This window comes from Notamacropus eugenii, chromosome 3 (assembly GCF_028372415.1).
Source record: "Notamacropus eugenii isolate mMacEug1 chromosome 3, mMacEug1.pri_v2, whole genome shotgun sequence".
Lineage (NCBI taxonomy): Eukaryota > Metazoa > Chordata > Mammalia > Diprotodontia > Macropodidae > Notamacropus > Notamacropus eugenii.
Genome location: NC_092874.1, coordinates 268,452,194 through 268,478,067, shown reverse-complemented (window position 1 = coordinate 268,478,067; position 25,874 = coordinate 268,452,194). Strand labels below are relative to the sequence as shown.

The 25,874-nt window shown below is 34.8% G+C and overlaps 1 long non-coding RNA gene across 1 annotated transcript in view; it reads right to left on the bottom strand.

Annotated features, from left to right (window-relative positions):
- Positions 1-25,874, bottom strand: part of LOC140531527 (uncharacterized) — a 52,107-nt gene that overhangs the window by 14,991 nt on the left and 11,242 nt on the right. Inside the window, exon 3 of the long non-coding RNA XR_011976353.1 lies at positions 1,590-1,731. This is a non-coding gene — a long non-coding RNA (uncharacterized lncRNA). The remainder of the gene's footprint in view (positions 1-1,589; positions 1,732-25,874) is intronic.

The window sequence follows — 25,874 nt, the reverse complement described above, 5'->3', positions numbered from 1 at the left end:
TCAAACTGAATGCTACCATTTAGCAGATGGGGACCCTGAAAACTACAGCCACAACTATTGTTACAACAGCATTAACAATACCAGAGGGACAGTGTTTCATACTAGATAGAACTGATATCAGACTTGGAAGCATATGGGTTGAATGAAATCACAGGTTCTGTTCAAGAAAAAAAAGAACTTGACCTCATGGTTTTTTGACTGTCCCTTTTTTCATTCTTTGGGCTGAAAGTTTGACATTCCTCCTACGTCTGTCTACCCCACCACCAGGGTCTATTTAATTTTGGTCTTTTTATCTCCAATTTCTAGTCACTGGCACATGGCAGCATTTAATATGTGTTTGTTAGTTGATGGATTGAATGACAACTTTGCCGCTGCTAGACAAAGTCATGTAAATCAGTCTGATCATTTCTTTTTCTTCACAACTTTCTACCCCCATCCAAACAACTATATTTCCTGGGATATCTTCTCCTTCTAATACACATTCAGTTTGTCCAAGTGCAAAACTCCTCCTGGTAATCCACAGCCCCATGGTAATCCTCTCCTCCTATGACCTTTGACAATGAAGATTTTCCAAGAATATCTTCCTCATAGGCATATAGGTCAGTTATAGCTGTACTAATCCTATCCACACATCCCATCCTGAAGTTCTTTGCTCCTTATTGGTGAACATTCACCATGTCTAGTATGGAACCATGTATTTGTAACTACTTCCTGATCATATATCATTCTCCCCTCCAATCCTCCTCTTCCCAGTTTTAGCAATGACTACAGCAATCAAATCAAAACCACTACTCCTAGAAAGTGGAAATATGCTCTGCATGACCACACATGTCTAGCCTATGTCAAATTGCTTGCCTTTTCAGGGTGAGGGAAGTCTGGGAGAGATTTTGGAATTCAAAATTTGAGAAATATAGAATATTAAAATTGTTTTTACATGTAATTGGGGAAATCAGATATTAAATACAAAAAAAAAGGAAGTACATGTCAATAAATTGCCATATGACTGTCATCACTTCCTCATACACAAGACATTCATCCCTGGACATCACTTCTCTTTGAGATTTATGTTCTACTTTTAGAATATAAATTTTATAAGTATAAATTTATATTCTACTTTTAGAATATAATTTCCTGATAGAAATACCTATTGAACTTGCTTTTATTTTTATCCCTTGGTGCTTAGACTTAAGTAAACATCAATACTTTATTTTCACTTATTGATTTTATTCATTTACTGTGGGTCCATTAAAGGACAATGTCTCAGAAATGCAAAATATGCAAATTTGCAGACATCCTCACTGCAAATATTCATATGAAATATTTATGCCCTACCTGTGGTAGAGCTTTCTGATCTCATATTGATCTCATCAGCTATAGTCAGATAACACTGTTCCTTGAACCCAACATAGTGATGCCATTCTGACCTTTTTCAAGTATGAAAACAGACAACCAAACTTAGAGCTAATAAAGATCTTAGCTAATAAAGATCTTTGTTTTAGCACTTAAAAATTCAAAATACTGAGGATAAAGTGATTAATACTTTTCTCTATGGACTAGCACATGAACTGGACAGTACCTCAGTACAGTACCTTAATATCCGCTCTTCCATTTATTCAAGTACCTCCCCTGCTTCCAAAATGTAGAGCAGGGGAAAGCTTGACTTTCTTTCTTCTCCAGCAATTATCAGTAGACTTTCAAGTAGGAGGGCATCTAAGAATCATAGATTATGTACTTAAAGAGGGAAGAAACAAATTGTAAAAATAAATTTCACTTGCTAGTTCATATCTACAAATTTCAAAAGCATTAATGTAGGTAATATTGCATAACATCCACTTTCAAATACAAATAGATGATAAACTATAATTTCACAGAGAATTATAAACATTTTTATCCACTTGTCATTCCTCTCCTTTAGGCAAAGTGCTCTTTGATGACAAATAAATTATTGAATTCAGAATCAGAGAGAGCTACTCTCATACAATACAAAAACAGTGTTCAAATTTTTGTTTGCTTGGTTAATATGATTTCTTTTAAAAAAATTCAAACTGTCTTCAAGTGCCTAGTCCTATTCTTTTTTTCAGAATGGGATCCACAGGTGTGGAATGTTTCATGTAGTGTTAGAATTTTTATATTTGTTAGTAAATTTTTTTTCTTTTTTTTTAAATTTATTTATTTGACATTCATTTTAGCAAAATTTTGGGTTCCAAATTTTCTCCCCTTTTGTCCCCTCCCCCCCAAAACACCAAGCATTCTAATTGCCCCTATCACCAATCTGCTCTCTCTTCTATCATCCCTCTCTGCCCTTGTCTCCATCTTCTCTTTTGTCCTGTAGGACAAGATAACTTTCTATACCCCTTTACCTGTATTTCTTATTTCCTAGTGGCAAGAACATTACTCGACAGTTGTTCCTAACACTTTGAGTTCCAACTTCTTTACCTCCCTCCCTCCCCACCCCTTCCCTTTGGAAGGCAAGCAATTCAATATAGGCCAAATCTGTGTAGTTTTGCAAATGACTTCCGTAATAGTTGTGTTATATAAGACTGACTATATTTCCCTCCATCCTATCCTGTCCCCCATTACTTCTATTCTCTTTTGATCCTGTCCCTCCCCATGAGTGTTGACCTCAAATTGCTCCATCCTCCCCATGCCCTCTCTTCCATCATCCTCTCCACCCTGCTTATCCCCTTATCCTCCACTTTCCTGTATTATAAGATAAGTTTTCATACCAAAATGAGCGTGCATTTTATTCCTTCCTTTAGTGGGATGTGATGAGAGTAAACTTCATGTTTTTCTCTTACCTCCCCTCTTTATCCCTCCACTAATAAGTGTTTTGCTTGCCTCTTTTAAGAGAGATAATTTGCCCCATTCCATTTCTCCCTTTCTCCTCCCAATATATTTGTCTCTCACTGCTTGATTTCATTTTTAAGATATGATCCCATCCTCTTCAATTCACTCTGTGCACTCTGTCTCTATGTGTGTGTGTGTGTGTGTGTGTGTGTGTGTGTGCGCATGTGTGCGTGTGTAATCGTACCCAGTACCCAGATACTGAAAAGTTTCAAGAGTTACAAATATTGTCTTTCCATGTAGGAATGTAAACAGTTCAACTTTAGTAAGTCCTTTATGACTTCTCTTTGCTGTTCACCTTTTCATGCTTCTCTTCATTCTTGTGTTTGAAAGTCAAATTTTCTTTTCAGCTCTGGTCTTTTCATCAAGAATGCTTGAAAGTCCTCTATTTCATTAAAAGACCATTTTTTCCCCTGAAGTACTATACTCAGTTTTTCTGGGTAGGTGATTCTTGGTTTTAGTCCTAGTTCCTTTGACTTCTGGAATATCCTATTCCACCCCTTCAATCCCTTAATGTAGAAGCTGCTAGATCTTGTGTTATCCTGATTGTATTTCCATAATACTTGAATTGTTTCTTTCTAGCTGCTTGCAATATTTTCTCCTTGACCCGGGAACTCTGGAATTTGGCCACAATGTTCCTAGGAGTTTCTCTTTTTGGATCTCTTTCAGGCGGTGTTCTGTGGATTCCTTGAATATTTATTTTGCCCTCTGGTTCTAGAATCTCAGGGCAGTTTTCCTTGATAATTTCACGAAAGATGATGTCTAGGCTCTTTTTTTGATCATGGCTTTCAGGTAGGCCCATAATTTTAAATTTGTCTCTCCTGCATCTATTTTCCAGGTCAGTTGTTTTTCCAATGAGATATTTCACATGATCTTCCATTTTTTCATTCTTTTGGTTTTGTTTTGTGATTTCTTGGTTTCTCATAAAGTCATTAGCCTCCATCTGTTCCATTCTAACTTTGAAAGAACTATTTTCTTCAGTGAGCTTTTGAATCTCCTTTTCCATTTGGCTAATTCTGCTTTTGAAAGTATTCTTCTCCTCATTGGCTTTTTGAACCTCATTTGCCAATTGAGTTAGCCTGTTTTTCAAGGTGTTATTTTCTTCAGCATTTGTTTGGGTCTCCTTTAGCAGGGTGCTGACCTGCTGTTCATGCTTTGACTGCATATCTCTCATTTCTCTTCCCAGCTTTTCCTCCACCTCTCTAAGTTGATTTTCAAAATCCTTTTTGAGCTCTTCCATGGCCTGAGCCCACAGATTATTTAGTCTGGATGTTTGGGAAACAGAGGCCTTGACTTCTATGTCTTTGTCTGATGGTAAGCATTGTTCTTCCTCATCAGAAGGGAAGGGAGGAGATGCCTGTTCACCAAGAAAGTAACCTTCTATAGTCTTATTTCTTTTCCCTTTTCTGAGCATTTTCCCAGCCAGTGACTTGACCTCTGAATATTCTCCTCACGCCCACCTTGCCTCCTGATCCTCCCAGCCAGAGCTTGGTGTCTGAGATTCCAATGCTGCTTCCCAGCCTTATGGCTTCCGCAGGGGCGGGGCTGCTATTCAGTGTGAGATTAAGTTCAGGTACTCAGGTCAGGGCAGGGCCACCTCTCAGACTCAGTTCCCTCAGGGGGTTTATGCAGAGACCTTCAACAATGGATCCAGGCTCCTGCCTGCTTGGGGAGCCCTGGTCTGCTGCTGCGTCAGCTACTGCCTTCCAAGGGGGCCTGAGTTATGGGGGCACCCCGCTCCCCTCTCGACCTGGCAGGAAGACCCTCTCACTGACCCCCATCACCTGTGGGTGGAGGGACCCACGTGGCCGCTGGAGATCTCGTCCCTGAAGCCCGCTCAGATCAGCTCTTCTCCGTGCAGCAGCCGCAGCAGGGCTGGGCAGGGCTCCACGTCTGCAGCATGACGACCTTTTGTGAGAGGTTTACAGGTCCCTCTGGAACAGAAATCTCCTTTGCTCGACTGTGCTGTGGCCTCTACTACTCCAGAATTCGTCGTGAGTTCCTTTTTCAGATGTTCTATGGATTGTGGGTTCAGAGCTATGTGTATATGCGTCTTTCTACTCTGCCATCTTGGCTCCGCCCCTTTGTTAGTAAATTTTGCTGAATTTTTGCTCTTCTTACTTTTTTATTTTCTTTTTAAAAAAGCTATTTTTTATATGAGATGACTTTCTGAAATGGAGTTGAGGAGGAATATAGGGAAAATCTACATGATATAAATGCAATAGATAGTATTTTGCAAGCCAATTAGAAAGGCTTTTCTGGGCAGGAAAATTATCTCAAAGATTTTCCAACACCCCTCATTTTACCAATGAGGAACTGAGACCTTAAAAGTCAAATAATTTGGTCAAGATCACATAGATAATAAGGAACAAAATTTGAATTTCAGTTCTGATGACACTTGTGAAATATTCTCTCCCAAGTAGAATTTTGCCTCTTCCTTGAACTTCTCTTAAAGCACAAGTGAGATTCCCATGTAATTTTTATTACTTTCCTAGACCCTAGAACAAGTCTTATTGTTAACATCTTACCTTGCTATTTAGTTATTTTCAGTCACATCTAATTCTTTATCACCCCACTCATGGTTTTCTTGGCAAAGATAGCAGAGTGGTTTGCCATTTTGTTCTCCAGCTCATTTTACAGATAAAGAAACTGAGGAAAACAGGATTGCATGACTTGCCCTGGGTCACACAGTTAGTAAATGCCTTAGTTGATGCAGGAAGATGGATCTTCCTGACTATGGCCCTAGCCCTCTATCCATTATACACCTACCAGTCCAGTCATACCTGGCTTACAGCATATGGCAGGAGAATAAATTAAGAAGATACTTGTATGTCTAATTTCCAGTGAATTACAATACAAGACATCATGTTACAAATTAAAGTCATTATTTGGGACTTTTCTCAAACTTATTTCATTTGTTTCTTTAGACATCTTAGCTAAGAGTGTTGCCTCACCTCAGCCTTTCCAGTTGATATAAGGTTCCTAAATCCCCAGGATAATAGGTCAGGCTAATTTTTATGCTGAGCTTCATAGACTTAAGTTTTAAATACAACTTCACATTCTTCATTTTCCAATCTCATAGCATTCTCTAGTACTCTTATGCACTAATCACATTATAATATGCATGATGCGGGATGTTCCAAATATCTCCGTACAATTTTAAGCCTTTAAAGATTAATGTTATTTAATTTATTAATGCCTCACTCAAAGCAAAGTCAAGTGCAAGTCATGTCATCATTTCTATAATGGCACGGTCTTCTTTGGCAACAAAGGACGAACACAACAACAACAACTACCCTAAGACTTTTGGGACACTCTATCTCCACATGTGTGTAATCATTCCTACTCAATTGTGAATTCCAAGGCCAGAATCAAATCTTATTTCAGAGTTCCATCTCAGGGTTAGAGGGGATCTTGGAGACCATCTAATATATGTCCTTTCTGAAGATGCATTGCCCTCTAAAATATGCAATTTGTGCAAGGTTATTTAGGCAGTAAGTTTCAGAGGGGATATTTAAAATTCAGGTCCTTTGGCATCTACTGCCTATGTGATCTTGGGCAAATCACTTAACTTTTCTCATCCTCATTTTCCTGATCATAAAATGAAGACATCAGACAAGAAGTTTCTGGGATTCCTTCCGAATCTATCAAATGAGATGAGAGAATGAATAGTTCATTCTTTAAACATGAATAGACAATCACTATCACATATTGTTATGTTTTAATAATATATTTTCTGAATTAGCTAACCAGAAATGCTGTTGTAAATTCAAACATTTTATAATCTTTTATGGGCCCAATGAGGTTGAGTTATCTGTTCTAATATGACTGTAGCCACATGTGGATTATATTAAAATAAATAATTTGTTTTCTTTGTGTTCTCATTGCTAAAGGATTATTATAATAATTATCTATTTTATGGGTATCTTGAAAAGATCTTAGGAATTATAAGAACATTTCATAAATCAATGTATTTATTGTAAAGCATAGTTTTATTTTATAAATTATTATATAGTAATTATTATTGTTGAAATAACTATAATATTAAATGGGACTCTCACATTTACTTAGTGGTTGATTTTTAAAAGCAACTTGAAAAAAATTCTTTTTCATTTAGCAATGTTTAAGAAAAGCCAAAGTAGATGCTTACAGGTTTTGTGTCTCTTCTGAAAATTATTAAAATATCACTTCAGAAAGTGGCTAAGCAAAGAATGAAATAATGGCCAGGCCTAACTCAGGCCAGCACTCTGGTCGTTAGGAGAATATATGAACAAATTGAGATACTTACAGGACATTCAACAGTAACAAAAGGTTTACTTAGTCATAACATAGAAAGGATATTCAACTGAGAACTTAGGTAGATAGGATTCATCACTTTCTTAATGCATTTCTGGTCAGTAGAGCAGGATATGATCAATTAAGGGATATGAAAATACTTGAAAAGTCCACATGTCCATGGAATCTCTTATTCCACATTTCAAGGTCTTTTTTATTTTCTTAGGTGACCAGCAAACCATACCAATGTCACCGGAGATCACCAGGAAGTTACATTAGCTGAAACCAAGCTTGAACCTTAGATTCCTGGCCTATATTAATGGATAGCTTCCTTGCCTCTTCAGGGAAATAATTGGCCTAACTTAAATGGGGTGGTATGGGGAGAGATAGATAATTTTGTAGGCACTGCTTCTAACTGATCTATTCATAATCATAAAGGCAACTAGAAAGAGAATAAAGTATTGAAATGGAGTCAAAAAGACCTATAGTTGAAATTCCAACTCAAACACTTATTAGTTATGTGATCCTGGGGAAATCATTTAATCTTTCTGCTTCAATTTCCTCACCTACGAAATGAAAATAATAATATTTCAGTTACAGGCTTCTAAAAATCAAATGAAAGAACTGATAACAAGGATAAAGTGCTTTACAAACCTTAAAGAAAAGAAAGTATTTATGTAAATACTAGTTATGATAAACATGATGGTGAGTTCACTAGGCGGATGTATCCTGGGCAATAGTATATTTAAAAGAACATTCCCTTGGAGGACTATTCATTTTATTGACTTTTTCTATTTTTTTCTTGTAAGCCCATTCACACTGATGAGGTTGGTGGTAGAATCTCATTATCACTTGGTCCTTAAACCAAAACAATCAAAAGGAAGCACCCACTTAATGGAAGTCATCTCCATTTGCTTAGTCAATATTAATTTAGTAGCTACTAATTAATTTGGTGCCTACTACTAGGTACCACATATTGTGCTGAACACTAGAAAGATATAATAATGATGGAGATATGGTGGGTTAAATTCATTCTGCATATTATTTTCTCAGTCTAATTTATTTCTTTTTTTTCTTTCACTTTATATAAGCATTCTATGCTTCTCTCTCTTAATCCGTTACTATTGCTTAAGTAATAAGAGAAATGAGTCATTACTTGTATGTAAGGAAACTAATTTATCCATCCTCAATCAATGAAGATTGACTATTTCCAGTTCTTGGCTACTACAAAATGTTAACTCCTTTATTTTTATACTTGATGACTGCTTATCTCATTATAGACCATTTGCTCATTCAGCAACTGCTTCAAGATGCTAGAAAACTGATAAATTATGCTGACTCTTCCCACCTTCAAGTCTTAGCTCTGGCTTTTAAATACCCTTTCAATATGCTAACAGAACCTAAATGAGAAGAATTAAATAAACCCTTAGATCTAAACACAACCACAATATACTAATTTTCTGATAGCAGTACATGTTTACTAATTGGTGGATACACATATATACATACACACACATACAAACACATACACAAACATGTTTTTATATATTTTCTCCATTGGATTCTAAAGTCCCAGAGGAAAGCAACATTATTATTTCCTTTAAAAAAAAATCTATCACAGTTACTAGAATGTATACAGTCAATACAAAATATGTTTATTGATTTTTTGACATTTCATTATTCCTAAAGTTACCCTCTCCATTTCTATTACTGATGATCATAAGAATTTCAATCTTCATTTAATGAAGTTGAGTATATATTTGGGGGACCATAAATACATTTTTGCCTCTATTCATCATTATTTCCTGGGATATGGCACAAACATTTTAGAAATGTACTCACTGTCCTATCCTTCAAAGACATTTAATCATAGACAGAAGTCATTAAGAAACAATCCACAATAGTTGTATATTGATTTAATAGAACCATGAGTTAAACCTTATTTATTGAGTTTCTTGAACATGTCCTCCAGGACCCAATCAGGAGCCTCAGCAAAGGTATGATGTGGCATAACTAGTGTGTCTCTTGATATATCAACCTTGTCATGTTGTCCCTTGGAAAATGTTACAAGTTTTATAACTCATTTTATTACTTAATTTCTGATATGTAACTTGAAACAGTAATTTGAGAATCAAATTTCAAAATTTTCATAAAGCAGATTTTAGTAGATACTGAGCTATTCAGGGACTTTAGAAAGTATACAGAGAAGAAGAAAAAAAAATGCAAGTGTTTACCTGTTCTCATTGAATTAGAGACGGGCCATTAAGGAATCCTTTGGAACTTGCTTTGTTATTTTTGAGATTTATTTCTAAAATCTTGCTAGGTGAAGGTCTGATTAAATGCGTCTCTACATTTCTTTGTAATTGCATTTCTGGGTTGTAAATGTAAAAGAAGGGATGGTGGAAAAAATCTTCTCTCAGGCAGATCTATAGTACTTGTTAAATTAGAAGCCATCTACTTTAATCATCAGAGCACACAGATGATGCACTCATTTAATGTTTTCACATAAACTTTGTTTTGTAATATTTTATTTATGTATGGCATCTGTTTAGTTCCCAATGGTGCAAGAGATTTGGCTGGTCTTTAGGTTTATATATCAGGACCAAAAATGCTGGCAACCAGAACTGTTTGATGGGAAACATATTTGCCAATTCTAATATTTTTTCCCAATATAATATTAACTAATTTTCAGAATGATGATTCTAAGGTACTGTAGAACATTGGAGTACCTTCAGAATCTGTCAGAAAGAATGAATTTAATTTTTAGGGCTTAGTGTTTTTATGGTATCCCAATTCCTTGGATTACATCAAACTTGCACTTTCATCAGGAATGCAAGTCTGTTCAAATACAAGCAAATGTAATTGAGAGAGACTTGTGAAAAGTCACACATATTTCTTTGCATTGTTTTATTTTCACCTTTAGGCTAAAACTCAGTAGGAAACTAGAAATCATGTCCTATCAAAGATTTCAGACACATATTTTCATCAGAATTGGAAAAAATGCCTAGTCTTCCATCTTGTTGGTCATGTCCAAACATACATTCTTACTCATTAGATGTTGTAACAAAATATCTTTAAGTTTGTCTCCCCTCACCACCTACTCACACCAATTCTTTTATTAGTGAACAGATATAAAGAAATAATAAGTTCAAATCTGGGATGTTTTATATTCAGGTGTAATTTTGTTTCAGTATTTTGTAGATAATTCATATTAGTTAAAAATAATGCATTTCATATTTTCTTAGCTCCTAAGTTAATCCAAATTCAGAAAAATTTTATATATGATAGTTTCTCATCACTATCATCACCATTTTTCATTAAAGTATTGATAAATTTGTTTTCTGGGTAGTCAGATCGGTAGCATTCTGCCAATCGATGTACCTTGTCCAATTGCACCTTTACTTTTAGATTTTTTGTTCTGCTTTTTTTTCCTGTTAGACATTTCCTCATATACCATATAGAACTTTCCCACCCCTGGCCCAGTAAGTCTTATCTTATATCAAGAAGAATAATCAATATTACTTAATAACATATACAACATCTCAATTTCTTTTTTTCAGGGAGGGATTATTCCTAAGCAATACAAACTTTAATCAGTGGAAAATACATTCTAAAGAAAAAGTTTAAAAAAAACTAAAAGAAAAGAGCAATAACTTGAAATAAATTATGGTTTAGAAAAAAATGCAATCAAATAGAATGAAGGAAGGCAGAAAATTGTCCTAACTGAGAATGTGAATGGGGTGAAATCACTCATAAAATGGAAGAGGTTAGATCTAATTAGAAAACAAAATCTAATAATACGTTGATTATAAGAAAGGAATTTAAATGTAAATATTTGCATAAAGCTAAAATAAAAATTTGAGGCAAAATCCATTATTCCTCATTTGAATATACTCAAAGAGCAGAGATAGTAATTTCAACTTTCTAAAAGGCAACAATAAAAATAGATTTAACTTTAAAGAGATAAAGAATGAAGCTATATTTTGCTGAAAGGTAATCTATATACTCAATTAGTTTCAACACTTAACGTATGTTCACCCAGTGGTATAACATAAAGGGAAAATGCCAAGCCTAGAGGCCTGTATTGGGCTACCCAAGTCTTTCTTACCTGTCCCAGGTCTTTGGTTGGCCAAACCGGATAAACGTATGAGAGAAAGGACGTTCCAGAGTCGAACAGGGGTTGAGCTTTATTACAGGGTTTCGGTTACAAGTGCAGGGAAGTCTTCCTTAGGAGGAAGAGGGGGAGATTTCCTAAGGAGGCTAAGCTTAAGGGATTGGAAGTAGAAGTACAAGCGGGGAGAGAGGGGGAGGGGAGAGAGGAAAGAAAAGAAGCGGAGCCTACTGTCCTCTTTGGCTCCACACGTGCTAAGAGAGAGCTTTCCGGCTTCCTCAATCCTACTTAACCTTCAGCCACACAGTTTGCATCTCAATACCGTGCTGTTAGGTAACTAGGTGTGCTCCAATCCGGGACAATCTCGAGGGCAGGGAGACTCCACCCATCACGTATCTCCCGGGGAGAGGCGGAAATACCCGAGCTAGCCAAGCTAGCTCAGTCTAACCTTCTCGAATCCCCGCTGTTCATGGAGGGCCTCGTAAGACTCTAAGATTTAGAAGTCCCACTTTTACCCGCCCGAGACCGTCCACACGGAATTGAGCTTCCAATCCCAACAGGAAAATATGAATCACAAGTAGAAATAAATAATAAAGCTCTAATAATGGCACAGCTAACTATATTTTATCCAACATCCCTATGAACCCAAACAAAACAAAAAAGAGGAAAAATAGGCCAATGAATTGGGGATAAAACTAAAATACTGGAAAACTAAGAAATTAATAAAACACAAAATTAGAAACTTTGAAAATTGAATAAGAAAATAATTAGTTTAGAAATAACAAAATGAATTAATCAAGAGATGTCAGAAGTATTTTAAAGCCTGTGAATAGATAGACTATTAGCTAAGTCACTTTAAAAAAAGGAAAGAAATCTATATCCCCAGTACCAAAATGAAAAAAAAAATAAGGAATTCAAAACAAGTGAAGTAGAAACAATATTATTAGAAACTATTTACACTGATATATGTCTAAATTTGAACAGTTAAGATGAAATTAATGGATACTTATAAAAACGAAGCTTTTTTAATAGTATGTATGTAGAATGTAAACACCCAAATTTCAGAGGAAAAAAATATATACATAAATTCATTTTTTCCAGCAGTGATGGGAGAACCTCCAGCACCACATGAATTCGCTAGTGAATTCTATCAGATTTTTAAAGAACAATTAGTACCAATATCATAAAAAAGAGCTCCTACCCAACTTTTTCTTTGACAAAAAATATAGTCTTGTTGCATAACACAGTGAAAGTTAAAACAGGAAAAAGAAAACTCTAGACAAATATCCTTACTGAATAAAAATGCTAAAATTTTAAACAGAATAATATCAAAGAGTCTAAAACAACATATAACAAAGACTACACACTTTTAACAGGTCAGGTATATAAAACAAGTTCAGTTAAATAAAAATGAAATTGTTAATCATATTAATAACAAAATGATCCAAGTCATATGCTTATATTAATGGAGAACAATGTTTAACAAAATATATCACACAAACACACAAATAAACATATGAAAACAGACTTTTTCAACAAAATGATAATATATTTCTAAAGCCAAGATACACCATTATTTTTAAATGAAGATAAACTGTAGTGTTTTCAAATAAATTTAGGATTTACTCTTGATTATGCCTGAGATACTAATAGAAATTGTGGGGATAGTAAAGAAATAACAACAAAAGAAATAGTGAAAATAAACATAGCTAATAGAAACATCAAATTTTGTTCAGACAATCATATGGTAGCCAGAAGAAATGATACAAAGACACTCTCAAGGTCTCTCTCAAGAACTTTGGATTGGATTGTGCAACATGGAAGACACTGGCACAGGACCACTCATCATGGCATGCCCACCTCAGAAAGGGTGCTGTACTCTTTGAGCAAAGCAGAATTGAGACGGCACAAAGTAAACACAGGATGTGCAGATTTGGGATATCTACCCCAAATATTCACATGGAATATCTGTGTCCAACCTGTGGTAGAGCATTCTAAGTTTGTATTGGTCTGATTAGCCACTGTTGGACTCACTGAAATTTCACTTTGTCATGATGATGTCATTTTGGTCCTCTTGATGAATGAAGGACAACAACCACCAACCAAATATTTAGAGAATACTAAAGAATCAACTTAAATTAATTGAAACAATTAATAACTTTAGCAAAAATGCAGTTTATCAAACTAATTCATGGATACCATCATTTCTGTATAATATCAATAAAACCAGCAAGACTATGTTGAATGTAAAATTCCATTCAAAATTAGTACAAAATTCATAAAATACACAGGAGTCTACCTTCTAATATAAATATGTCAAGAAGGAGAAATAGCCCACATATAAGGAGGACCTCATCTGCTGTGAAAGAGATTTGTTTGTGGTATCAACACTGACAGAATAGAACTCTAGTCTCTTCTCCCTCAACCCTTGTGCAAAGGAACCTTCCATTCCTGCCAAGAAAGGAAGCAGGAAGTTGGGGCTAGAAGCTGCTCCCCTCAGATGGACAGGATACCAGACTAGAAGAACACTGATCTGCTTCTTTAAATATTATGAATGTATGAGATTTTGTAGGGTTCTAGGTAAAGTCTGATTACTTTGCATTGCTCGGAGAGGGGAACTCCAAGCTTTATATTTAAGACTTGCTCTTTCTTTACCTAATATGAATTTCACAATATACACACAAAACAAATAGCTAAGAACCCCATTCATCTGAATCATAACAAAACAGAAATCAGAAAAAGTGTATGTATATATATCTCTGTGTGTGTGTGTATACATACATATATATTTGTGTGTATATATGTATATGATAATAGACAACAGACAAGAGAGAATGAAAGATTATTCCCTTTGGAAGTGAGGTAACTCACCTCAACCAAGGGAGAGGGTATTGCATTTCACCTAAGGTGAAACTCCCAGAAGTCTCTAGTATAACACTCTAGAAGTATACATATTATGGAGACTTCCAGCTCCTCTTACATTCCACATTGTTTTCCTCAGCATCCAGAGGTGGCATTGATCTCTTCCATCTTATCTCTCAAAGTTGGAAGCCAGAAGCACCTGATATAACTCAAATTTTCAAGCAAGACTTGAAGCTTGATGAGTTCCCAAAGGAACTTGCCCTGAAGAATGGCAAAAAGGACTGAAAAGAGACGGACCTTGAAAATGACTAAAGGAGGTCTCCCAATTGAAGAGTCCTTAAAGATGACTAAGCCCATTGAAAAGTCCCACAAGGGACTGGCTGAGAAGTGAAGCTCTTGTCTTTTGCCAATCCTGCTTCAAAAAATACTAGATTTAATGTGAGATGATCCTGTTCTACTACAATCAGTGTGACCTTGGCTAAGGTACTTTACTCTAGGGACCTTAGTTTCCTAATTTATAAAATAAGAATGTTGGACTCTTCATGCTTTAAACCAGTAATCATATTGCAACATGTGTGTACTGTCCATATAAAATATGTATTTCTCTGTGGTTTGTCCAAATGAAGGTTGCAATAGATAGCAATGAACATCTGAAGAATGAATATATTTCAAGAAAAGCCAGCCTTATGTCTGGGAGGGAAGGAAAGGAAAGTCCACATAGCACAAATTGCATGAGTACTCTTTAATCCAATCTTTGAGGGGGTATGGAACTAGAATTACACCCATCTTCCCTTCCTAAATATTGCTGGCTTAGGGATATAATAGGTTCAAAAGAAAAGTCACTTCCATGCTTATTCATAAGCTGGGAGGGTTACTCTAAACTTGTAAACATCTCATTCTTAACAAATTCAGTCTTCTGAATAAAAGGTCTTCTCAATTAGCTAATGGTAAATAAACATATTTATTCAACCTAACTGCAAACATAAATTTGAGGAATTAAGCAAATGAAAATATATCAGAAAATACACAAAATAAATGAACTCTTCAGATTGGAGTTGAATGAGATCTCAACTTAACCAAGAGAGAAGCCCCTATCTCATCTTTGGAGAAACTTCACCAGAGTCTAGGGAGAAAGGATGAAAATTGAGAACATGCTGAAGAACCAACTTCCCCTACACATCTGCAGCTTTCAGAGTCCTTGTCTCTCCACCTTTACATGTTGAGGTAGTCACCAATAGGTTCTGGAATCAAACATATCTTTCTCAAAGAAATTAAAGGAAACAAATGAACAGAAAGATGAAGAATGTATCTCCTGTTCAAAACTCTTACATTAAATCTATTTCATATGTATCAGCTGATGCCCAGTATTCTGTCCACCAATCCAGAGTCACATATATGCAGTACATAAATACCTTAGGCATGGGTTGAAACCTAGAGTATAGTATGATTTATAACTGTAGAAACTTTTTCTTTATCAATTGCATTCCCTCTCAGCCCCTAGTAAAGTATTATGCATATTCATAGTAAGCACTGGGGGATGGGGAACTTAGATTATTTAATGTTTTCATTCAGAAAACATTCATTAGGCATATACTATGTGCCATGTACCAAGCATTGTGTTGGGTGCTGGGAATGAAAAAACAGGAAGAAGATAGTCTCTGATCTCTGGGACCTTAGTTTTTAGTTGCTTATTTTTATTTTTATTTTTTATGAGTGAGTGAATGCATCCTAAATAGTTCCCAAACAAGACACTGACTAATTTGAATCCTTCCCCTGTTAGCTTTCCCTTTCCTTCATCTCAGACTTTCACCGTTTTTTCACTCCCCTCTTCATGCTGAGGACACCGTTATATTCAAGGTCACATAGGCTTGATACCTATATAGCATCTTTGAGTTCTTTCTCTTTGTTTTTCTACCACAACTGCCCATCCAATATTTTGCCAAGACCCATAAATTTTATCTTCATAATATCTCTAAATAAGACCCCTTGTCTCTCTGACACTGTCACTACTCTTATGAACATTTTCATCACCTTTCACCTAGACACTGCAGGAATCTACTGTTTTATCTCCCTAAACACCTCTCCTCACTTGAATACATGTTCCAATTTAGCTACCAAAATGATTATCCTGAAACACAAGTCTGATCATGTCTTCCACTTACCCAATAAATTCCAGTGTCTCATTATCACTTGTGAGATTTTATACACACACACACACACACACACAAATACATACATATATATATATATATATATATATATATATATATATATATAGAGAGAGAGAGAGAGAGAGAGAGAGAGAGAGAGAGAGAGAGAGAGAGAGAGAGAGAGAGAGAGAGAGAGAGAGAGTGTCATTCAAAGGCCTTCCTAAATTGCCTACAGCTAACTTTCCCATTCTCCTGCTATCCAGTAACACTGGGCTCCTTGCTGTTTTCTGAATGAGGCACTCCATCACTTGAATTAGATCATTGTCACTGGTTGTCCTCCAGGCCTGTAATTATTTCCCTCCTCTTCCCTACCACCTGGCTTCCTTCAAGTCTCAGTTATTCATACCTTCAACCGGAAACCTTTGCTAATACCCTTTAATGTTATTACTTTTCCTCTGGTAGCTACTTCCCGTGTACGCTGTGTATTTTATTTGTACGTAGCTGTTTGCATGCTTTCTCCCTGGCTATGCTGTGAGCTCTCAGGAACCAGGACTATCTTTTGCCTTTCTTTGTCACCCCGGGGATTAGCACAGTACCTGTCACATTCTAGTATTTAATGTTTATTCATTGACTGTCTCTGAAGGAGATGATAAGTAGAAATATAATAAAACAAAAGTGTATCTGAAAAAAAACAACAACAGGAAAATAAAAGATCTTGGTAGTCCCCAAACAAGTTAATTTATAATAACTGCATGATTGGGCAAAATTGGCTCACTGACTGCTATCTCTCAGCTGAACACTTAAGTACATCCCAATGGGCATAAGCCTATCATTAAATATCATTACTTGCAAATTTCCTCATTATCTTTTCTGTCCTTTGGATAAGTAATAAGAAAGCCAATATCCTTATGCATTATTTCATTTACCATTGTGCATTGCTTTTAAGAGATGTTTTTCATTTTTTTTTCCTTCATGATCAATCATCTTATGAAATAGGTCAGTTTCCTTGCATGTAATGATTAGCAAACCAAGTAACTTACATTATTAGAACCTAATGGATTGACCCAATTGGACAGAGTCAGCCTCTTTGGGTGCTTAATAAATGTGTATTGAATGAGACAAGTTTGAGTTTCCAATTAATTTATTTTAGTTCAGTAAACTTTTATGAAGTTCATGATACCTGCAAGACTTTGTGCTGGAGGTTCCAGATATAAAAGCAGTATTGATAGTACACTCCCTTCAGGAGCATTGGAGGGAGGAGGGAGGAGGGGGAATGTATTCCAAAAGCCCATTTCTTCTATTGTTGCCTAAGACAGGCAAGACTGTGCTAAGTGTAATGAGAAATAATGAAATAACCTCATGAATAATTTGGGCAGGGCTGTAAAGAAGGAAATATATAGTTACAGTACAATGACTTGAATGATTTAGGAACTGGCCATTGACTTTCCTCTTTGACTTAGAAATAACAAAAATAAATGCTCATTATAGAATATATGATGAAAAACATCCCTTCTCATTTGCATTTTGAAACATTACATCCAAACCTTAAGAATGAGTTTGTGGGTTGAGGTTTTATTATTTATATTCTTCATAGCAAGAATTAAGAGTTATACTTCTTTCTGTCCCTCACAGCAGACTGATACGGTAAACATTAAATATATATAAATGAGAGGCCATGTGGTATAAATAATGGAGAGTAAGCCTTTAGTCACCTAATTAATAAGCATTTTTAAGAGCCTATTCTGTACTAGGAACTGTGGTAAGCACTGGAGGGACCAAGAAAGACCATAGAAAATACATGCCCTCAAGGAGAACATAATCAAACTGGAGAGGAACAAATAATCTATACATAATAATTGGAAAATAAATAACCAAGGAAAATCATTAGAATTAAGAGGATTGGGAAAGGCTTCCAGGAGAAAATAAGATTTTTTTATTTTTTTCTTTATTTATTTTCAGTGTTCCACAATTACTACCATACAACTTAGATTTTTTCTTTCCCTCCCTCCCACCACCTCCCTGCTTCCTGCTCGTCAGCATACAATTTTATATAGGTTCTACAGATGCATTCCTATTAAATACATTTTTACCATAGTCATGTTGTATAGAAGAATTAAAATGAATGGGAGAAATCATATAACAAACCAAAACGTAATACAAAAGAAAATGATCTGCTACAATCTGTGATTGAATTCCATAGTTCTTTCTCTGGATTGGAAAATAAGATTTTTAGTTTAGTTTTTATCTTAAAAGACTGGAATTCATATCTAGTCTATCATATTTTACCTTTCAAGCTATTTAATCTCCAGATTCTCTATGACTCTATTTGATTATAAATTGCAGAGAAAATGTCAACTTGCATCAGTAAACATTTTGCCAACTAGTTGATTCCCTACATCAGTGAAACCATAGGTCCAATGCGTGTCTGAATATGTACTCAGACACACTAAAATTATATATACTATATCATATTTATGATATATAATTATTTATACATATCATATATAATACATATGATATAGATGGAATTATATATGCTACATTATATTTATAATAAATTTATGTGCTGCATAATATTATATAATGTAATATATAATTATATACAATATTTGTGTTATATTTAATAACCATGATTATATCATAAATTATATATATGCTATATTATGATTATTGAGATATTTTGCATCCTTAAACATATATAGTTATTATCTTAATAGAATCATATTTTTTATGTACCTATAGACACTATACTTGCATATCCCATTTGGCTGTACATTACATGTTATGCATACATATATGTGTTTTTAAACATATCATCAGGACAAAAGAAAGACGAAAAAAGAAAGAAGACAGAAATGGAAAGACAGAAAGAGAATGGAAGATCATTTATTGCAAATTTTTTCATTATCTTTACTTTCCTCTGGATAAGTAATAAGAAAGTCAGCATCCCTAGTCATTATTTCACTTATATTGTACATTGCTTTAAGGAGGTGTTTCTTGGTTTTTCTTCATGATCAGTCATTTTATGAAATAGATGTTTCCTGAAAATAAAGAAAGGAAAGAGAGAAGGAGATAAGGAAAAAAGGAAAAGAAGGATGGAAGGAAGGAAGGAAGGAGGAAATGAGGATGAACTGTAACCTCATCTCCTTATTTAGATCCAAACTAAGGAAATTCCATCTATTAATGTTGAGTTTCACCAGTGCTTGTAAATCCATTTGACCCTAGATATGTTTTCCTAGGAAGTTCATTGATGGCTTGTTTGATTTCTTTTTTTTTTCTTTTTAAAATGGGGTTATTTAAGTATTTTACTTCCACTTCTGTTAATCTGGCCAGTTTATACTTCTGTAAATATTCTTCCTTTTCACTGGGATTATCAAATTTATGGGCATAAAGCTAGACAAAGTAATTTCTAATTATTGTTTTAATTTCTTCTTCATTGGAGGTGAGTTTACCTCTTTCATTTTTGATGCTGGTAAGTTGTTTTTCTGTTTTAATCTAATCAACTAAAAAGGGTTTATTGATTTTATTGTTTTTCCCCATAAAATAGCTATTATTTTTATTCATTAGCTTGATGGTTTTCTTAATTTCAGTTTCATTAATCTCTCCTTTAGTTTTCAGTATTTCTAATTTTGGACTTAATTGGGGATTTTCAATTTGCTCTTTTTATACCTTTTTCAGTGGCATGTTCAATTCATTGGTCTCCTTTTTCTATATTTTATTCGTGTAAGCGTTCAGAGATATAAAATTTCCCTTAACAACTGCTTTCGCTGTATCCCGTAAGTTTTGGTAGTTTCTCTCTTTATTGTCATTCTCTTGAATGAAATTATTGATTGTTTCTATTATTTTTTTTGTTTGAGCTACTCATTCTTTAGGATTAGATTATTTAGTCGCCAATTAATTTTTGGTCTGTCTTTCCATGGCCCTTTATTCGATATAAATTTTATTGCATCATGATCTGAAAAGCATCCATTGGCTTTCTCTGCCTTTCTTTACTGGATTGCAAGGTTTTTATATTCTAGTACATGGTCAATTTTTGTGTATGTGTCATGTACCACTGAGAAAAAAAGAAGACATATTCCTTTCTATCCTCATTTAATTATCTCCAGAGGTCTATCATATCTACCTTTTCCAGAATTCTATTTACCTCTTTAACTTCTTTCTTGTTTATTTTGAACTTAGTTTTAACAATTTCAGAGACAGGGAGGTTGAGGTCTCCCCTTTAGTATAGTTTTGCCATCTATTTCTTCCTGTAACTCCCTTAACTTCTCTAAGAATTTGGATGCTATACTATTTGGTGCATACATGTTTAGTAAGGATATTATTTCATTGTCTATGATATTTTTTAGGAGGACACAGTTTCCTTCCATCTCTTCTGATTAGATCTATTTTTACTTTTGCTTTATCTGAGATTAGGATTGCTACCCCTGCTTTTCTTTTTCTTTTTTTTGCATCAGCTGAAGCTTCTACTCCAGCCTTTTACCTTTATCCTGTGAGTATCCCCCTATTTCAAATGTGTTTCTTGTAAACAATATATTGTGGGATTATGGATTTTAATTCATTCTTCTATCAGTCCCCATTTTATGGGATAGTTCATCCCATTCACATTCAAAGTTACGATGACCATTTGGATCTTTCCCTCCATTATATTTCCTCTCCTGCTTTTGTTTTTATTTCTCCTTTCTCCCTTCCCCCCCTCAAGAGTTTTACTTTTGACCACTGCTTCCTTCAGTATTCCCTCCCTTTTATCAGCACCCCCTCTTTTCCCTTACCACTTATTCCCTGCCTTTCAATCACCCTTTCTTGTCCCTTTCCCCTCCTACTGACTGTCGGGCAAGTTAGATTTGCATACTCAACTGAGTATGTTGTTCCCTCCTTGAACCAAATTTGATGTGAGCAAAATTCAAACAGTGCTTATCTACCTCCCTTCTTTCCCTGTACTATAACATGTTTTTGTGCTTCTTCATGTGATGTAATTTATGATTTTTTGCCTTCTCGTTTCTTCTTCTTCCTTCACATCCTTTAATTACATTTTTAACTTCTCTATGCATATTCTTTTTAAATGTTATAATAAATATACAATTCTCAATTATCATCCTCCCATATGGGGATGTAAACAGTTTACCATATTGAACATTTTCTCCCTCTGTTTACCTTTTTAGGCCTCTCTTGTGTCTTACATGTGAAGACCAAATATTCTATGGAGTTTTGGCCTTTTCATCAGGAAGGTCTGGAAATCCCTCATTTTATTGAATGTCCATCTCCTTGCTTGGGAGATTATGCAGAATTTTGCTGGATAATTGTTCCTTGGTTGTACTCCAAGATCCTTTGCTTCACAGAATATCATATTGCAATCCCTCCGATCTTTTAATGTAGAAGCTACAAGGTCATGTGTGATCCTGACTGTAGTTCCTCAATACGTGAATTGTTTCTTTCTGATTGCCTGCAATATTTTCTCCTTGAGCTAATCATTCCTGAATTTTGCAACAATATTTCTTGGCATTTTCAATTTGGGATGTCTTTCAGGAGGTGACTGGTGAATTCTTTCAATGGCTATTTTGCCATCTGGATCAAGGAACTCAGGGCAGTTTTCCTTGATGATTTCTTAGAAGATATTGTCCAGGCTCTCTCTTTTTTTATCATGACTTTCCAGTACACCAATAATTCTTAGACTTTCTCTCCAGAATCTATTTTACAGGTCAGTTGTTTTTCCAACGAAATACTTTGCATTTTCTTCTTTTTTTCATTCTTTAGATTTTTTTTTGATTGATTCTTGACGCCTCATAGAGTCATTAGTTTCAACTTACCCAGTTCTAATGTTTGACAAATTGTTTTCTTCATTTATCTTTTGGACTTCCTTTTCCATTTGTCAAATTTTACCAGTTAACTTTTGTACTTCCTTATACATTTAGTCAACTTTACTTTTTAAGGAGCTGTTCTCTTCAGTGAATTCTTCTTCTTTTTTTTTTTTTTTTGTCAATTGTATTTTTAAAATCACTGGACAATTTTTCTTCTACCTCTCTAATATGGCTGGTAATTCCTTCTTGAGTTCTTCCATGAATACTTTCAGTGCTTGAGCCTTTTGAGTCAGATATGAGTGTATTGTCAGTGCTATCCTCTTCTGAATTTGCATTTTGATCTTCCCTGTCCTGGTAATAGGATACTATCGTCTTTGCTTTTTTGATTTGCCTCTTGCTCATGGTGGTTGCATTTTCCTCACTTTTAAAATTGATTTCTGCTCTTGGGGCACAGGGTTGAGTGTTTGGGGTCTGGTTTCTGGCTTTGTGCATTGTGACCTCTAGTTCTTTCATCTAGAAGCTATATAATACTGCAGCTTAGCTGGTGCTGAGCTGGGCAGTATGTGTCAAGGTTGGGGCCAGTTGAAGTCTTTCTGACTTTCCCTGGGGTTACACTGAAGCTCCTGGCATGAGGAGTGGGAGAGGAGTTGTCTGGTTGTAGGAGTAGTCCTCCTCTCTCATGTTTATGCTAGAGCACAGGCAAGCTCAGTGGCTGGTGAATCCCATCTATGCTGGTGTCTGCCCATTTTCCCTAGCTGTACTAAGGCATGCCTGTGTTGCTGGTGTTGGCACTTACCATCTCCACCCTCCTGGGGCTCAGGCTCTTCTGCTCATTCATTGAGTTGGTGCTTGATGGAACACTTCTGGTCCTGCACTGATCCACTTTAGCCACAGTAGGAGGGACCCTTCCCATTGATCTCCTTAGCCTCCTGAGCTTAAAGACTGTGATACCCCTTCTGCCATCCACAATATTCCAGGTTTTTTCCTGGAGATATAATCTCTGGGTTCTTTGAGGTCAACAAAGGGACCTTTAAAGCACTTACAATTTACTCCATCATCTTGGCCCAGAAGTATCAGTTGTATTTTCAAAAATCTGCCAAGAATAATATTTATGTTTGAGGACAGGGGATCAACCAGTGAACTTTCCATAATAAAAGTCACTGTGTAGGTGCTTTGCTGGTGATTTTGAGAAATTGAATTTGTATTTAATAAAAACAATACACAATGTTATAAGATATATGATTCATTAGTCCAAATATTGTTAATATATTTTGCTAGATGTCTTTGTAAATGAATATATAATGTGTGTATGTATGTATATGTATATATATATATAACATATATATAACATGATGTTATTTTATGGTGATTGAAACAATCTTTAGAGAAATTACTGCCAAGAGAATTACAACTGCAACAAAATATGAGATAATCTGAAGCAGAAGCTCCTACTGGGAATTTAAATAAAATCATTTCTGTATCTGTCATACAACATACTTTTACATAGCCACCAATCAGAGAAGACCACAGGAAAGAAGAGAGAGAGTAAAATGCAACACATGATTGATCCTTACAGTAGTTTCTTATGTGGTCTTTTTCTTATATTATTTCTATCTGGAAACTAGAAAATCAGTCTTTTCAAGATAAATGGTATTTTAAGGAAACTGGTGTAATAGTAGCTTACAAAAAATTCAATAGTTGTAATGTAACAAGGATTTGATAGCTTGAAATGATGCACTATCCAAATGTCAGATTAATCTTTTTTGATATTACTTCTCCTTGTACTGATATTTTAAAATAATTTCATTCTGGAGTCTTATATGTGCAATATAATATTATATATACATGTACACAATCACACACATATATGTATGTTTTTATAAATACATAAAATTTAAGTTTACTTTTGAGCTAGGAGAGGCAGATTTGCAGCTTAATTTTTTCCTTTCTTTTTTCATCATTTTTTGCTGTATTTTTACTATGTTTGATGTTAAATTAAATAGGATCCTATCCAAAGCTGCCTTATTTCATGATTGTTTCTGTTCTCTTCAACTCTCAACTACCACTTCCATAATTCTTTAGAAAATGTCAAGTAAAGCACACTTTTGTCAAATACTCCTCACTCTGATTTCATTTCCCTAGCTCTCCAAAAACTTTTTAAGGTGATCAAGTACATTATTTGCAAGGAAGTTATTCAAATTATTAACATTGTCATTTGCCACCTAAAGATACTGACCAAAATATATCTGTGAAACCAAAGAACTCTTTGAGATATTGGAGATTTAGAGACTGAGATACATTTCCTGAATTTATCCCCATATCTAAGTAGTAAAATTTATGGGGAAACATAATCTAGCGTTTTTTGCTTATTTGTTTTAATGTATGTATAAAGCAAATGTATTAGACCTTCCAACTTTAACAACTAAAGTGTGGGCATTAAGAACCTTACTTTCTTCAGGATCAAAGAATCTAGCTCAAATCTCCATTATAGTAAAATGTTTTTCTACTCCTTCTAACCCTCACCCAATATCCAGTGCCTTCCCTTTGAGATTACTTCCAGTATAAACTGCATGTATCTTGTAAATACATAATCTTGCATGTTATCTCCTTCATTAGAAAGTGACCTCTTTGAAGGCACAGAATGTTTTTATTTTAGCTTTTCTTTTAGATCTTTTTTTTTGTATCCTCAGTCTTCAGTAGAGTGCTTTATACACAGCAAGTATTAAAGGCATGTTGACTGATTTTTTTCATTCATGTTCAACTGTTTGTGGTAAGTTTATACATATTCCTCACTCTGCTGAAGTAGACTTGTCTTTCAACAGTAGAAGTATTCTGTCTCCAGGACAATACTTGAAGTCCCCTACCTTGGTAAAATTTATCAGACTTTTCACTTTGCTGCTAATGCCTTCATGGCATTACCCCACTATTTTATGACAAGTAATAATAATGAATTATGAATGAATAATGAATTAAAACAAGAACACCCCTCCCCAGTACATAACAAAAATATTCATGATTTCCTTTATATCACTCAGACTTAACACCCACCCACCTACCTCCCCACCACACATACACACACAAGTATATATACACATATATACATATACACATGTGTGCATTCTTATATGTATACCCATATGTAATCACAAAATGACAATTTAAATACATCATTCAGTCAGCTATTTTTTCATCCCTTTGACACAAAAAACCCAATAGTTTCTTTATCTCATAAAATTATCAAAATTATTATTCCTCTATCTTATATCTTTATTCATCTTTCTTTAATATGTCCATGTGTAGTCTCAGTTGGAAAAATATTGCTATCATATCTACCATGTGTCAGTTACTGTTTTATGTGTGGATATAAAAAGACAAAGTTATTACAGGAATTCTCATTAAGAAACTTACTTTCTTCAGGATCAAATTACACCACATACATACAAAATATAGATATACATGTCACAAAATGACAATTTATATGCAAGTCATTCAGTCAGCTATTTTTTTATCCCTGACAGAAAAAAACAAACAAACAGTAGTTTCTTTATTTCACAGAACTATCAAAATTATTGTTGCTGTATATCTTTCTTTAATGTATTCATTTGTAGACTCAGTCAGAAAAGTACTACTATCATATCTACCACGTGTCAGTTACTGTTTTATGTGTAGGTATAAAAAGACAAAGTCATTACAGCAATTCGCATTAAGAACCTTACTTTCTTCAAGATCAAATGGTAACAAAATTCTTTAGTTGGCTAACCTATCTGAGATATTTTAAAGTCAGACAATGAGTATTTATTAAGTACTTATCATACTTGAGTTGGAATACACAGTTGG